This window comes from Ambystoma mexicanum, chromosome 3p, assembly GCF_040938575.1.
Source record: "Ambystoma mexicanum isolate Mex_15411 chromosome 3p, UKY_AmexF1_1, whole genome shotgun sequence".
In the NCBI taxonomy this organism is placed as follows: domain Eukaryota; kingdom Metazoa; phylum Chordata; class Amphibia; order Caudata; family Ambystomatidae; genus Ambystoma; species Ambystoma mexicanum.
This window is the reverse complement of record NC_090925.1, coordinates 1250131044-1250144054: the sequence shown is the minus strand read 5'-3', so window position 1 is coordinate 1250144054 and position 13011 is coordinate 1250131044. Positions and strand designations below refer to the sequence as shown.

Here is a 13011-nt window from a genome sequence, read left to right as displayed (position 1 = left end):
CTGTTTTACGTGCCACTGTGGTATGTAGCAGGTGTTGTTGACCTTGCGTGCCTCTTGGGAGTATCTGGATGTTTATCGAGACTGAGCCCAGCTAGTGTTTTGGCCTGGGTGCAAACCTCTTGAGTGTTGGACCGCTGTCGTGTAATAGAAGCAGTTTAGAATTCCTGGTAACCACTTTACTACTGCCTGCACTACAGGCGCTTTAATGTTGCGCCATTCCAGGTCGCGAGCAATGTGTACCCTCGTTCGCCCTGGGGATATGTTCCTTGTTGTATGTGGAGAGTAGGAGGCAGTGTCTTGGTCCACTTTATTTTTTTCGCTCCCTTTTTTTTAAATAATAAGCTTTGGTGCCAGCTGCTGGACGGTCTGATTCTTGTGTCACGATTCACAGCCAGGGTATAGAGCCCCTTGCTACTGTTTCAGAGCAGCTACCTTGGAGTAACAAGCGCTTAGGAGGGGCGGCGCTGTAAGTGGTGCCTCCACTGGGTAAAAAAGAAACCCTGTATTCCTAGCCTTATAACTCAGTACGTGTCTCAGGGCCCATAGGTAACCTCCAACTAGAGCAGCATTTCACCCACCCCCAGTCACAGTTCAGGGGAGCCCAAAGTGTCTCCCCTATCAAGCCTGACACTGCTTGGGCCAGCATGGCACCGGCACTGGCCAAATCACCTTTGACCAGTACGTTCTGTACGTTGCAGGGGGTACTCTTCCCATGTCCCGCCTCCGACACCCTATACTGCACTGGCAGCCTGTATCAAGGCAGTCCTGCAGGCCCTCAATCTCCAATCTGAAACAACGTTGGTCCACTATGCAGGGGGTCCAGCTTTCATGCTGGGGTGACATGAGCAGAATCTGCTGCCGCTCCTGACCTCTGCACATGTAAAAAGTGCTTGGGTCCTACGTGTTGCTGAGGTCGGTGGGGTAGGGCTTGTGCGACAACTACCGCGCTTTGTCTCGTGTTCTAGCAGTGCGGTAGTCGGGGGCCTCCTCTGCAGGCAGCGCTCTCCGATGGTCATCACAGAGCAGGTCCATGCTACAAAGCTTGTCCTGTCATTTCTTGCTGCACCATTCAGGCTTCTCTCAAAATCCTATCTCTGGAGCTCAGCAGGAGCCGCGCTTTGGTGAACCTGGTTCTCACTACCTGCGAGCTGTAGCATTAGCAGCCCCAACACTGGCCACGCTCAGCCTCCGTTGCTCCGGTCCTCTTTATCTACTTCAAGAACATCGCTCAGAGCCGTCCCCACTAGCCACAGTCCAGCATTATGATTCACCAGCATCACTTCGAAGTTGAGCTAGGCAGTCGCTTAGCTGTGACAGCCAACTCACTGGATCTCTAGGCAGAGATGCCTGGCTTCTCCTCAGCTGTCTAGAGATGCTCCAATACAGTTGCGGTCGCCATCTTGACACCGCTCTGTGTTTCGAGCCCCATCCGGTGTCAGCCGTCTTGGGCCACCAGTGTAAACCAAATTTCATGTGGGTGCTCTCCAAACACTCCTACACCTGTTTCTGGCAAGGATCACACTGGAGCCCAGGCACAAAGAATCAATTTCAGGATCAGCCTTGGGAGCTCGCTTCAGCCACTCCTCACAGCACCATGGCAAGCCACGGCCTAAGGTCGACAATCCTTAAAAAAACATTCCCACATGTACTTTGTGAGATCAAACATTTTAACATGAAATAACATTAAATAACATTTAACAATTGAACTCTTTTGTTGAATTTTTTTATCTAAAATAAATGTGGTACTGAAGCAGTCGAAATTGAAAAGACACATAGACCAGAAGTATGCCTAAGTTATTGTAAAAGATCAGCTAACATCCATTTTTCTTTTCATGTAATTTTTAATATGTTTTAATGGTTTACATATGGAAATTAGGTTATATTTGTAAATATATATATATACATATGTTTCTTGAAATTAAATCAAAATTGGCTGCATCAAAACAAAATAGGAAAACAAAGGTAAATAAAACATTTTCTTTTTTTAAAAAAGAAGTTTTTTTTAAAAATCGATTAGAATAGTAGCAGAAAGACTCAGACAACAACACAAACTTGCCAAATCTATGTCTCTTCGGAGCATCTACATGTTGAGTCTCAGCATGGTCTTTTGAATTTCCGATTCATGATGCAGATGTCCAGCGGCCATAATTTGAATTGAATGTCCCATGGAAAGTAACAGTGGGTCATTGTTACAGCACACAGCGCCACCCAGAAGAGACAGACAACACAGAAAATGTTTCAGAATTTTTTGTAGACCCGCTCGCACGATCCACACCCTCTAGAAAATGTCAATCGAACAAAGAGACAATGTTCCCTGTTTCCCCAAAACATGCAGAAAATTCAGAAATTTCACAATGAATTATCATCGCAATTGATCAACAACTATGTTCATGATCTTGACTTCAGTCATCCTATTGTGGAGGACTTGTCCACCGCCATAGAATCAGAAATCCCTATACTGCAGGAAGATTGCTTATTAAGGGAGCCAAAATACCTTGTATTCGACTGCAGCCTGCTAGAGTTTGTAAAAATGATTAAATGTGATCATAAATTACGTAGGAGGATTTGTGGAGAGCCATTGTTGAAGTTTACTCATGTACTCAAAGGCACCAACCTGAAGATCAAGGGTAGCTCTGTCCTCCAACATAACACATTTTCATGGCCAACTCAATCTATCCTTGGAATAGTGCCTGCTGGAAATGTACTTTATTCATCTACTTTGTTGTTTAGCAGATTAACGTTCAGTACAATTTCAAGTTTCTGTAAATTTGTGGGACTTGAGCTCCTTGCTAAAACCCAATACTACAAATATCAGAACAATGTCCTGTTCCCCGCTCTTTGCCAGGCCTGGAATCTCAAACAGATAACAATGGACAATGCTCTGCAATCCAGAGGAATGCAAATAGACGTGATAGCCACTGACAGGCATGCTGGAATAGCAAAGTCAATTTGAGAGCATTTCCCACACATACAGCATAAATATGATATATGGCACATTGTAAAATTAATTTCTAAAAAAATGACAGCTGCTGGTAAAAAAAGGGTACAAAAACATGTTAAAATATGTCACAGTCTATCAGCAACCATCTTTGGTGTAGCTCAAAAACCTGTGTTGGATCTTTAGATATTCTTCTTGAAAATTGGCATTAAATGCTGCACCATTGTTCACTCTTGAGAAGAAAACGAACATTTCCACTAATGTGTTAATGGACCTTTTTTGAGATAGGAGCAGGAGCATAAGAAAAAGTGGTTGGTGACAGGCTCTCCTCCTCACATGATACTCGAGAAGATTGTGTATGACAAAAGGCTTTCAAGAGGCATGAAGGGACTCACTGAATTTTGCCACACTGCGGATTTGGAGGTGTTCCATAATATGTGCCTAAAGTACAGGCCTAAAAGGTTGTATTTCGGCATAGACGGTATGGAGGCTAGAACAAGACTGGCTGTACTTGCACATAATGAGAACGTCAGTAGGGAACAAGCAAAAACTTCAGAAACCTTCGGGATGCTTCGTTACAACATGGCATTTGCAAAAAGAAGCAAACGGGGAGTGGCAAAGCCAATATTCCAGCAGATGGATTATGAATTCTTTAAAGATCTGACACTGATTGTGCTGGCCATGTATACGCATGTAATGGCTCCAGATTGTGTTCTATGCCACAGAACATTACAAAAGTGGTTTGTCCTCCAAAACCTGAACTTGTTAAAAGGTTGACTTCAAGATTCAATGATGTGTGGCTGTCTTTACAATTTTTTACAAAGCAAATTTCAATCTTCTGTCTCATGTTTGGAAACTGTATTGATCATACAAAAATGTAATAGCATAAATCTTTCAACGTAATTGTTGAATCATTTATTTTAATATATTCATTTGATTTAATCTTACTAGACATGCATTAATAGCATTGATTTATATTACAACAATAAATGACAATGTGATTATATGAAGTATGTGCCTTTATTTTAAAATCATGGAAACGTGTTTTATGATTAAAAAAAGGTCTTGGTAAACTGTTCATTACGAGACATACACCATCGACTGAAAGTAATGCACCCACATCATAGAATATATACAATACAACAGATGCAAGATCTAATATTAAAAATGTTAGAATGTATCTTGCACACAAAACTATTAGTTGTGTGATTGATAGTAATAAAGCATTATGACCGGGATGAGGATGAATGGACACGAATGAGGATGGAGTAGCCCCACTTTTTCTCGAAGTCCTCGCACTTTTTTCAGAGTGCACCTTCATTTGCTAATTTCAGGTGAGGCAACATTCAATTGGTATGTTAATGATTAGACCCTTTTTTTATTTGGGACTTGAACACTGGATTAAGTTCTGACTGTGCAAAACGCAGAGAAAATAGGCTGGCAATGTATGGATTTTTGCATGCAACAAAGATGCTTTTAATTGTAAACTTTGACGAACATTAGTTCTCTGTCGCATAGAATAAGGAAGATTCAGTAACACGAGTCATAATTGAAACATATGTTCTGAATGCAATGATGCATCAACTTGTTAGAAGAAGTAAGGAGTCAAGCCAGTTCCACAAGGTGTTGCATTGGCTTGCAAGTCAAGGATACATCTTTTGCAACAGCCACCGAGCTGTCATGATTTATACCTCTGTCACATTTACCCTATTTACATACACCACACTCTATGGTGTTCTTCCAGTGTAGCATATCAGTGATGCCCTTTAATGCTACACTTACTTACAATATAGTTTCAAACCACTGTTACCATTGTGCACCATCCCTTCCCTTACCTGGCACACAACCCCTTTCATTTTCCCACATTGCCCATTGACTAATTGCTTGTAACTCACCCCATTCCATTGCCCTGGTTCACACGTATATCGTAGATCACAATTATCTGCCATTTATGTTATAGAAGACACGAGAAGTTGTTGTTGGGCAATCTATGCTAATTGTAGCTATGGAGTCTGCCCATGGATAAAACAGCGAAAGGTGTTGAGTGGACTTGATATTTAGTGTGCTGACATATTGCACTTTATTGTAAAGTGTGCTGCATATTTCCATTCATGAAAGCAGAGATAACTGTGTGGGGTGTCATCCATGGATATGGTGATGGAGAGGGAGTAAGTGTGACTTATATATATATATATATATATATATATATATATATATAAATATATATATATATATATATATCACACTTGGGTATGTTTCTATACGGAGCAGGACGATTAGGCGTGGCCAGTTCGGCGCAGGCCGATTCGCCGCGACCGATTCAGCGCGGGAGCCAATTGGGCGCGCCCAGTTTGGCGCGCCAAATTCGGCGCTGCAACGTTTGGCTGCTGGGTGGGGGTGTTGGGGGAGATTTGCATAGGGGTTTGGGGAGATTCTGTGTAGGCGCGGGGTGGGGGGGGTTGGGGAGATTATCATAGGGGTTTGGGGAGATTCTGCCGGTTCGGTATTTTTAAATGTATTGTGAATTTAATATAAATGCTTTATTATTATTATTATTATTTTTTATCAATTCTTCAATCATGGGAGTTAAATATATAACTTTTGCTGCCCAGGGACAAGGCCAATTTGGTCTTGTGGTTAAGTTCCAAGACCCACAATCTTGCCGGCCATGGTTCGTGGCTGGGCTATTCTATTTTGCAAAATATCACATTATTTTTATTTAAAAGGGGAAATTAACGAAAGGTTCAGTTTATCCACAAACCATGGCCTGCAAGACTCTGGGGTAGAGTACTTAACGCAAGGCCACTACCTCCAGCAAATTTGGGAGGAGAGGGGTGGTAGTGGGCAGGGGGTTAGAGGTGGTAGCTGGCAGGTGGTGGGAGGAGGGAGGTGGTAGTAGGCAGGGGGTGGAGGAGCGAGGTGGTAGCTGGCAGGTGGTGGGAGGTGGTAGTGGGCAGGGGGTGGAGGAGAGAGGTGGTAGCTGGCAGGGGGTTAGATGTGGTAGCTGGCAGGTGGTGGGAGGTGGGAGGTGGTAGTGGGCAGGGGGTGGAGGAGAAAGGTGGTAGCTGGCAGGTGGTGGGAGGTGGTAGTGGGCAGGGGGTGGAGGAGAGAGGTGGTAGCTGGCAGGTGGTGGGAGGTGGTAGTGGGCAGGTGGTGGGAGGAGGGGGGTGGTAGTGGGCAGAGGGTTCTTTTTTATTGTGAATTGCCCAAATGCTTTATTATTATTATTTTTTATTAGACTGTTCAATCATGGGGGTTAAATATGTAACTTTTGCAGCCCCAGGCAGAAGGCCAGTTTGGTCTTGTGGATAAGTTCCAAGCCTCACAATCTTGCAGGCCATGGTTCGTGGCTGGGCTAAAGCTTTTAATTTTATTCTATTTGCAAAATATCACATTATTTTTTTTCAAATAGAATAAAATTAAAAGCTTTATCCCAGCCATGAACCATGGCCTGCAAGATTGTGAGGCTTGGAACCTAACCACAAGACCAAACTGGCCTTGTGCCTAAGGCAGCAAAAGTTGCATATTTAACTCGTCTAATAAAAAGAAAATAATAATAAAGCATTTGGGAAAATCACAATGAAAAATACTACACTTCATGCCAGTCACTTGACCCCAAATTATTTTCAAATGCAACACGTTGTCAGGCACAGTTCCTGTCAACGTGCTGCATTTGAAAATAATTATGCTTTTAAATTTGGCGTGAGGGTAGATGTGGCTGCAATGTCAGCCACGTCCAAACGTCCCTCGCGCCAAATCGGCGGCGCCAGAAAGGCTCCCGCGCCGAAATGGGCGCGGCGAACTGGCCGCGCCGAACCGGCCCGCGGCGATCGGCCGCGCCAAAAGGGGGTGTACCCGTTTCGGCTGATGCAATTTATCAGTGTTGGGTTGCCCTCTGCTGTCCAAATGACAAAGTTCACTTTTGTGCCTACCACTATTGCAAACATTCAGAATAATTTCAAGTTACTCATTTTCACCCCCACTTCTCTTCACACAGGGCATGGCGGTTCCAGTGTCAATGAACAGTTAATTACCGGCTCAATGTTTCAGTCTTTAAAGAGTGAAATGGTGTAGGACCAATGCCTCCTCACAAGCTGCACATGAAAGTAGGTGCTGTAATTATGCCACTATGCAATCTTATGCCATCACAGGGACTCGGAAATGCAACAAGTTTAACAATTACGTGTCTACAAAGACACAGCATAGAGGCCCATGTAATCCATGGATTAAACTTAGATACTGTTGTTATACCGCGCATACATCTCATTCCATCTGATACAAACATGCCTTTCAAATTCAAACGAAGACAGTGGGCATCATTACAAGTTTGGTAGTCCAGAAATAAGGTTGCCCTTTCCAGTCCGCCAAACTAAGAGTCTGCCGGCAGGGGCACGGTACTCCCAACTGCCAGGAGTTCAGGCCCCTACCGGCAGTGTTTTCACTGAAGCACCGGCACTGTTGGCAGTGGTGCTGGTGCTTCAGTGACCCCATTCCTGTGAATTACTATGGGACTCCAAGGGAATGGGGATTTACCGTTCTGCCACCGCTCATGATATCCCGGTGACAGCGGGCTATCGGGCGCCGGACACAGTGTTACAGGGTCGGTGGTAGCCCGGTGCCTGACAGTGGGTTCTACTGCTGACCTCGTAATGAAGCCCAGTTTCTTATACAGTTAGCTTTTTCAATGACCATTAATAAGTTACAGGGACCTCCACTCCCTTATCAGTGGTAATTCTGATATTTAAGAAGGGGGACAGAAGTGATCCTATGAATTACCAACCAATATTGACCTTTAAGATATGCTAGAATGCCGTATGTTATGCAGGGAACAGCTAGTAATATGTATTTGCGCTGTCAATGAAGCGGAGGAGCTTTCCTTCAAAACACTTAGTTTTTGGAAAGGGCCATGGAAAGTGGAGAAAAGGATGTCATTTCAGATGCCCACATTCTCACAGCCTTTCACAGGAAATGCTTTAAGGGGACAAAATTGTCTATTATGCCCAGAAGTGTGCACCACAATCTACCATCATTTTATTATTCAGGGCTATTAATTGGGTTGCTACCAAACTCTTTTTTGTAATTAACTCAGAGGAGCTCAAGAATCTCATCAGAAAACTGGAGAAGCAGTTTTACAGAATCAAAGCATGGTAAGAAATATTTGAAGATGTACAGTATAACTTTGCTGGCAAGTAGGATTCGTGGTAGGTAGATGCAGATTGTAATAGACCAAAGGTTTATGGGACAGAGTGCTAGCCAGCATTGAAATCCAGGGTGACAGAATATGTCATTTAAATGCATGCTTTGCCGATGTTCAGTATGAAGATGCGCACTTGCAACATTGCAGAAATCAAGATGACGGGCCTCATTACGAGTCAGGCGTTAAGGGGTTAACGGCGGTGTAAACGGCGCCGACCCTTAACGCCTGATTCCGAGGTCCCTTTGCGCCATGGTGAGTTTAACGCCTGCTTTTTGCAGGCGTTAAAATCCATGGCGCTAAGGGACCATGGTGCTAATTACGCCACCGTAATTTACGGTGGCGTAATTAGCGCCTTCCCCACTCCCATTATGCCCTATGGGGCAAAAATGGGAATGGGGAAGGGTAAATGAGAAATGGGGATTTACCGCCCCACTCACCTTGGAATGGGGCGGTAAATCCGCCATCCACCATGGTGTAAACATAGTTTACACTATGGTGGTAAGGGTACGACCCAGGCGGTAACTTACCACCTGGGTCGTAATGAGGCCCGACATCTACATATAAGCAAGTAAGCCTTTCAAAACTCAGGAATTTAAGGGATATGATCTTATTTTATTTTTGCACATGTGGCCCTGGGAGCAACAGTCAAGCAAGCCTGGTAGGCAATCACCCCTTTGCACCCCTTCCAGATACGCCTTTGTCGTCATTATATATTAACCCACTACTTTGTATTCATCGGTATCCATGCAACCGTATATCATGCTGTTACCATCTATGTAAGCGCCAGATTATTTGAGAAATTTATTTGTGCGTTTTTTGATCTGCAGTGAAGGTGGGTAGCGAATAGCTACTTAGCTACTTACTTATCATATGTTGAGAAGTAGGCGCATTGGTTAATGATGCAGTAGATGGCAGAGTACCAAGGGTGAAATGAGTTAAGCGAAAGACAGAATTTCAGAAGTCATTTTATTGGGTTTGAGGTGGAACAGCCGGTTTTCATGTTGTGTAATTGAATGCATTTTTTTTTTTAGGAATAATGAGATTGTTTGTATGTGTACAGGCGTATTACCACTATGTTTCGTTTGGATGTGGTTGCTTAACTTTAAATTGACGAAACATGGCAAATGTTTGTAAAAACTCTTTCGACAGTAATGCAATCAGCACCTAGCCAAATCTGAACTGTTTGGGCAGATAGATCTGCACCCCACCCACAATGCTGCAAGATGGCTTCCCTTCTGGGCATCTATTTCAAACAATACATACGTGCCCAGGGCACAAAGGCTTGTTTGTGGACACTAGCAAACAGCAATGTGGTGTAGGAGATATGCACCGCGCCTAGCCGCATCTGTGAAAGAATCTGTTAATGGTGAGAGTCAAGGCGCCTTGTTACCGTTAAAATGAAAGCAAATATTTTGCTATGTGGAATTGTTGAAATATTTCATTGTGTTTCACTGTATAACTTGCCATTGAAAGTAGAAAATAATAGTGTTCTTTTTTCTGGCATATTTTCCCGAAAACTAGACCAACCTGTGGCTGGCTGAGAACACACAATAAAGAGTCTCATTGTTATTTGTCCTTCAATCAACTGTACTAACAATTTGAAGGACACAATGGGCCTTATTAGGCGGTAGGAGGTAGCCATGGTGCTATTAGTACCATGGCTACCCCCTTACCGCATTCCGGGTCCGGGTTCCCGAAATAGGGACTTACCGGGTCATTCCAACCTTGGAGGACCCGGTAAGTCCCCATTCCGGGAACTATTCCCCATTCCCATTCGAGCCCCCATAGGGCTCAATGGGAATGGGAATGGAGCTAATAACGGTACCGCAATTTGCGGTGCCGTTATTAGCTCTGTAGTCCCTTAACGGGTCCCATCCATAACCCCTAGTAAAACCAGGCATTAAGGAAGGGACCCGCTAAGGGACCTCAGGATACGGTGGTAAGGGATTACCGGCACTGGTGACCTTACCGGTGCCGGTAATCCCTTACCACCTACCTCGTAATGAGGCCCAATGTGTCTAATATCCACAAAGAATTGATAAGATTCACTATACTGAAAGATGACATCAGAAAGTTAGGTTTCTATTACTGAGATCTGGCATTTGAGGCGGTTGCTCACCTTCACATAGAGAGAATGTAAAATCAACCAATCATTTAAGCATAGTTTTACAAAATATTTAGGCGACAGAGGATGGCATGTGTGCTGTAAGCTTGATAATTAACGATGTGCATGAGGAATGCTCAATTTGGCACAAAGACTAGACATAGTACGTGTTCATTTTCTACATAAATTGCTAGTTAAGATATTTATGTTCTGTGTATATTCGATTATAAACTGGGAATTTAAATATATTTTTGCATTTTCAACTTTACATAGCTACGTTCTACCCATGTGCGCTTGTCATGGATACAATCTCCCTGTTGATGGCCTCTTCAACCAGAATTGGACATTAATCCCCAGTCACACATCTGTCATTTCGATTTTCTGGGACGATCACCAGGCATATGTCGTTTTGTGATAGCAGTAAAAAGGAGCAATATGCCAGCCTTTATGGTCTGAAGGTCTGAAAATGTGCAGATGGAAAAGTGTTACATTTCAAAGTGAAACAACACCTTTCTTCCCATTAATAGAACTAATGTGGGTTGATCAAACATCAGTGATTGAACATAAGCATGTTAGATTTAACCACATGGAACTATGATTAAAGCATGCAAATACAGGTATTAATCGATCCATCAAAGCAATCGGCAATATTTGATGAATGTTGACATGTATAGAAAAAATGCGAAGCATTCAATGTTTGCTAGCTATCACATCAATTGCCAAATGTTATTGTTTTCGTGGACACAATTTTCTACTTTGTGCATTATGTTAAAAATATAAATACTTGTTACATTCCCGACTATTGCTGTTTTCTTTAAAATAAGCATTATTTTCTACTTTTTGTGAAAATAAAACAAACATTCACGCTGAGTGTGGATGTGTACGTTTATCTTCTTGGTTCTGCATTACGTAATGTTAGGACGTGGGTGATGACAGGGTACGTTTCACTACGCTGCCCATGAACATCATTAGAATAGGTGGAACATAGATTTCGACTAATGAGGTACGCTTCAGGGGTGGTTGATCTGAATGCCGCAAGGGCACTTGAACTTAGGACGATGGATCAACAGATACGTTTAGCACCCGATCGCCTGTCAGTGCTGCACGTGAAAATGTGAGGAAAACGAAGACAAGATGCATTGGATGTTTTTTTATGATCGATGGATGTATGCTCAAAAATACATGCCTGATCGATTGGACCAGTAACATTTCTGAGCAAACTTCCCCTTTAAGTAACTATGCAATAACAGGATTTGGACCAGAAAAATAATAAAAACAAAAAACACTACCACTTTTCTGTTTTAGGTAAATAATTTCAAAAGTCTCCTGCCTGCTACCTGACAACGCTGCCCATCTACGAGACGCCAGTGAAACGTGGCATGGATTATGGGAATAGTAAACATTTGATCACAAACCACACCCAAGTGAAGGAATCATCGTTAGTGCCGCTTGATCATTTTAGCAGCCGGTCCCCAAGAGCTGAATGTGTATCAGTAGGTCCATTAGCAACCAGTTGAGAGTTTTGTGGGGGCAGGAGAGCAATCACTTTTTTTTTACACAAAAACTTACAACAGCTTGGAAGGAGGCCAGATGTTTTGGGGCATGATTCCCATAGTACAAGGCTCAGCACTGCTGCAATCTCAAGATGCTGGAGCTGAGCTGCGAGGTTAGTAAGACATCAGTGCACAGATAGAGCTCCTTTCTCTGCCCATCACTAACAGTGCTTCAATCAAAATAAGTTAGCCATTCTTCACATTTTATAACAGCAATCCACCCTATTACTTATGCTAAATTGTTCTTTTAATCCGGGGACTGATGACAAACCTGACATAAACTACATATACATATGCTGCGAAGCCCATCCCAATCAAGATTACAGCCCAAACAGGAATCTTGTCAAAGCCAAGCAAAGGTGTGCCAGAGTATGGCAAAGGACCTTGTGCATACTGCACCCCAATAAAGTTCCAGGTCAAAACTTTTAATGTCCAAAGATGATTCAACGTAATGGGGTGATACCACCCCCTTACATACTCATTTTGCCAGAGTGGATTAATCAATTTCAAGCATTTGGTAAGAGGTAACGTCTGGCTGCTGTGGTAAGAGTATGTTCCTGTGATGTCAGTTTGAGAGTGATTTTTTTGCAGGAAGTGGGCACGGGGCACAGGAAAAGTAAGTAGCCTAAGAAATGCAAAGATGATAGAATCCCTCGCTTCGCTGCAACTACTCTTAAGCTACTCTACGTCTTCAGTCTCCCCTGTCTGCCTCGCCGCACCATACGCTCCAGTTATTACAACCTTGGTGTGATTGCCTGATTGTTGTGGAAGGGTTGAAGTACTGGTTCCCAGCTAAACCCCTGGAGTACATGTGTCTGGTTAAGGTGACACCTGCCCAGACAGAACAAAAGGATCCTCTAGGGCTGCACCCAAATGGCTTGTTTGGGTGGAAACTCAGTCCCCCAGATGCACAAAAGGTCTTCTCAAGGCTGAACCAGCACAAAACCATTTGCATATATTGGATGGAAATAAAATGAAAATTGTTAAGTCACATTTAAAATCATAATTAATGAAATCCACCATATGTCAAATAAGAAACAAAAAGAGGAAATTCCCTTGCGCACACAATTAAATCGATATTAAATTAAATTGAAACTGTTGAATCCAATAGACAGTCATTATTTGTAATACGAAAATGATAATAATAAGGAAAATATAGCAGATGTAATGTAATTATGAGTAACTATCAGGTTGCTGTTTTTTCTCCCGCCTGCCCTAC

At 43.0% G+C, this 13011-nt stretch overlaps 1 long non-coding RNA gene across 1 annotated transcript in view; it reads left to right on the top strand.

Moving 5' to 3' along the window:
- Window positions 1-13011, top strand: part of LOC138581412 (uncharacterized) — a 578201-nt gene that overhangs the window by 71670 nt on the left and 493520 nt on the right. Inside the window, exon 2 of the long non-coding RNA XR_011304546.1 lies at window positions 6936-7044. This is a non-coding gene — a long non-coding RNA (uncharacterized lncRNA). The remainder of the gene's footprint in view (window positions 1-6935; window positions 7045-13011) is intronic.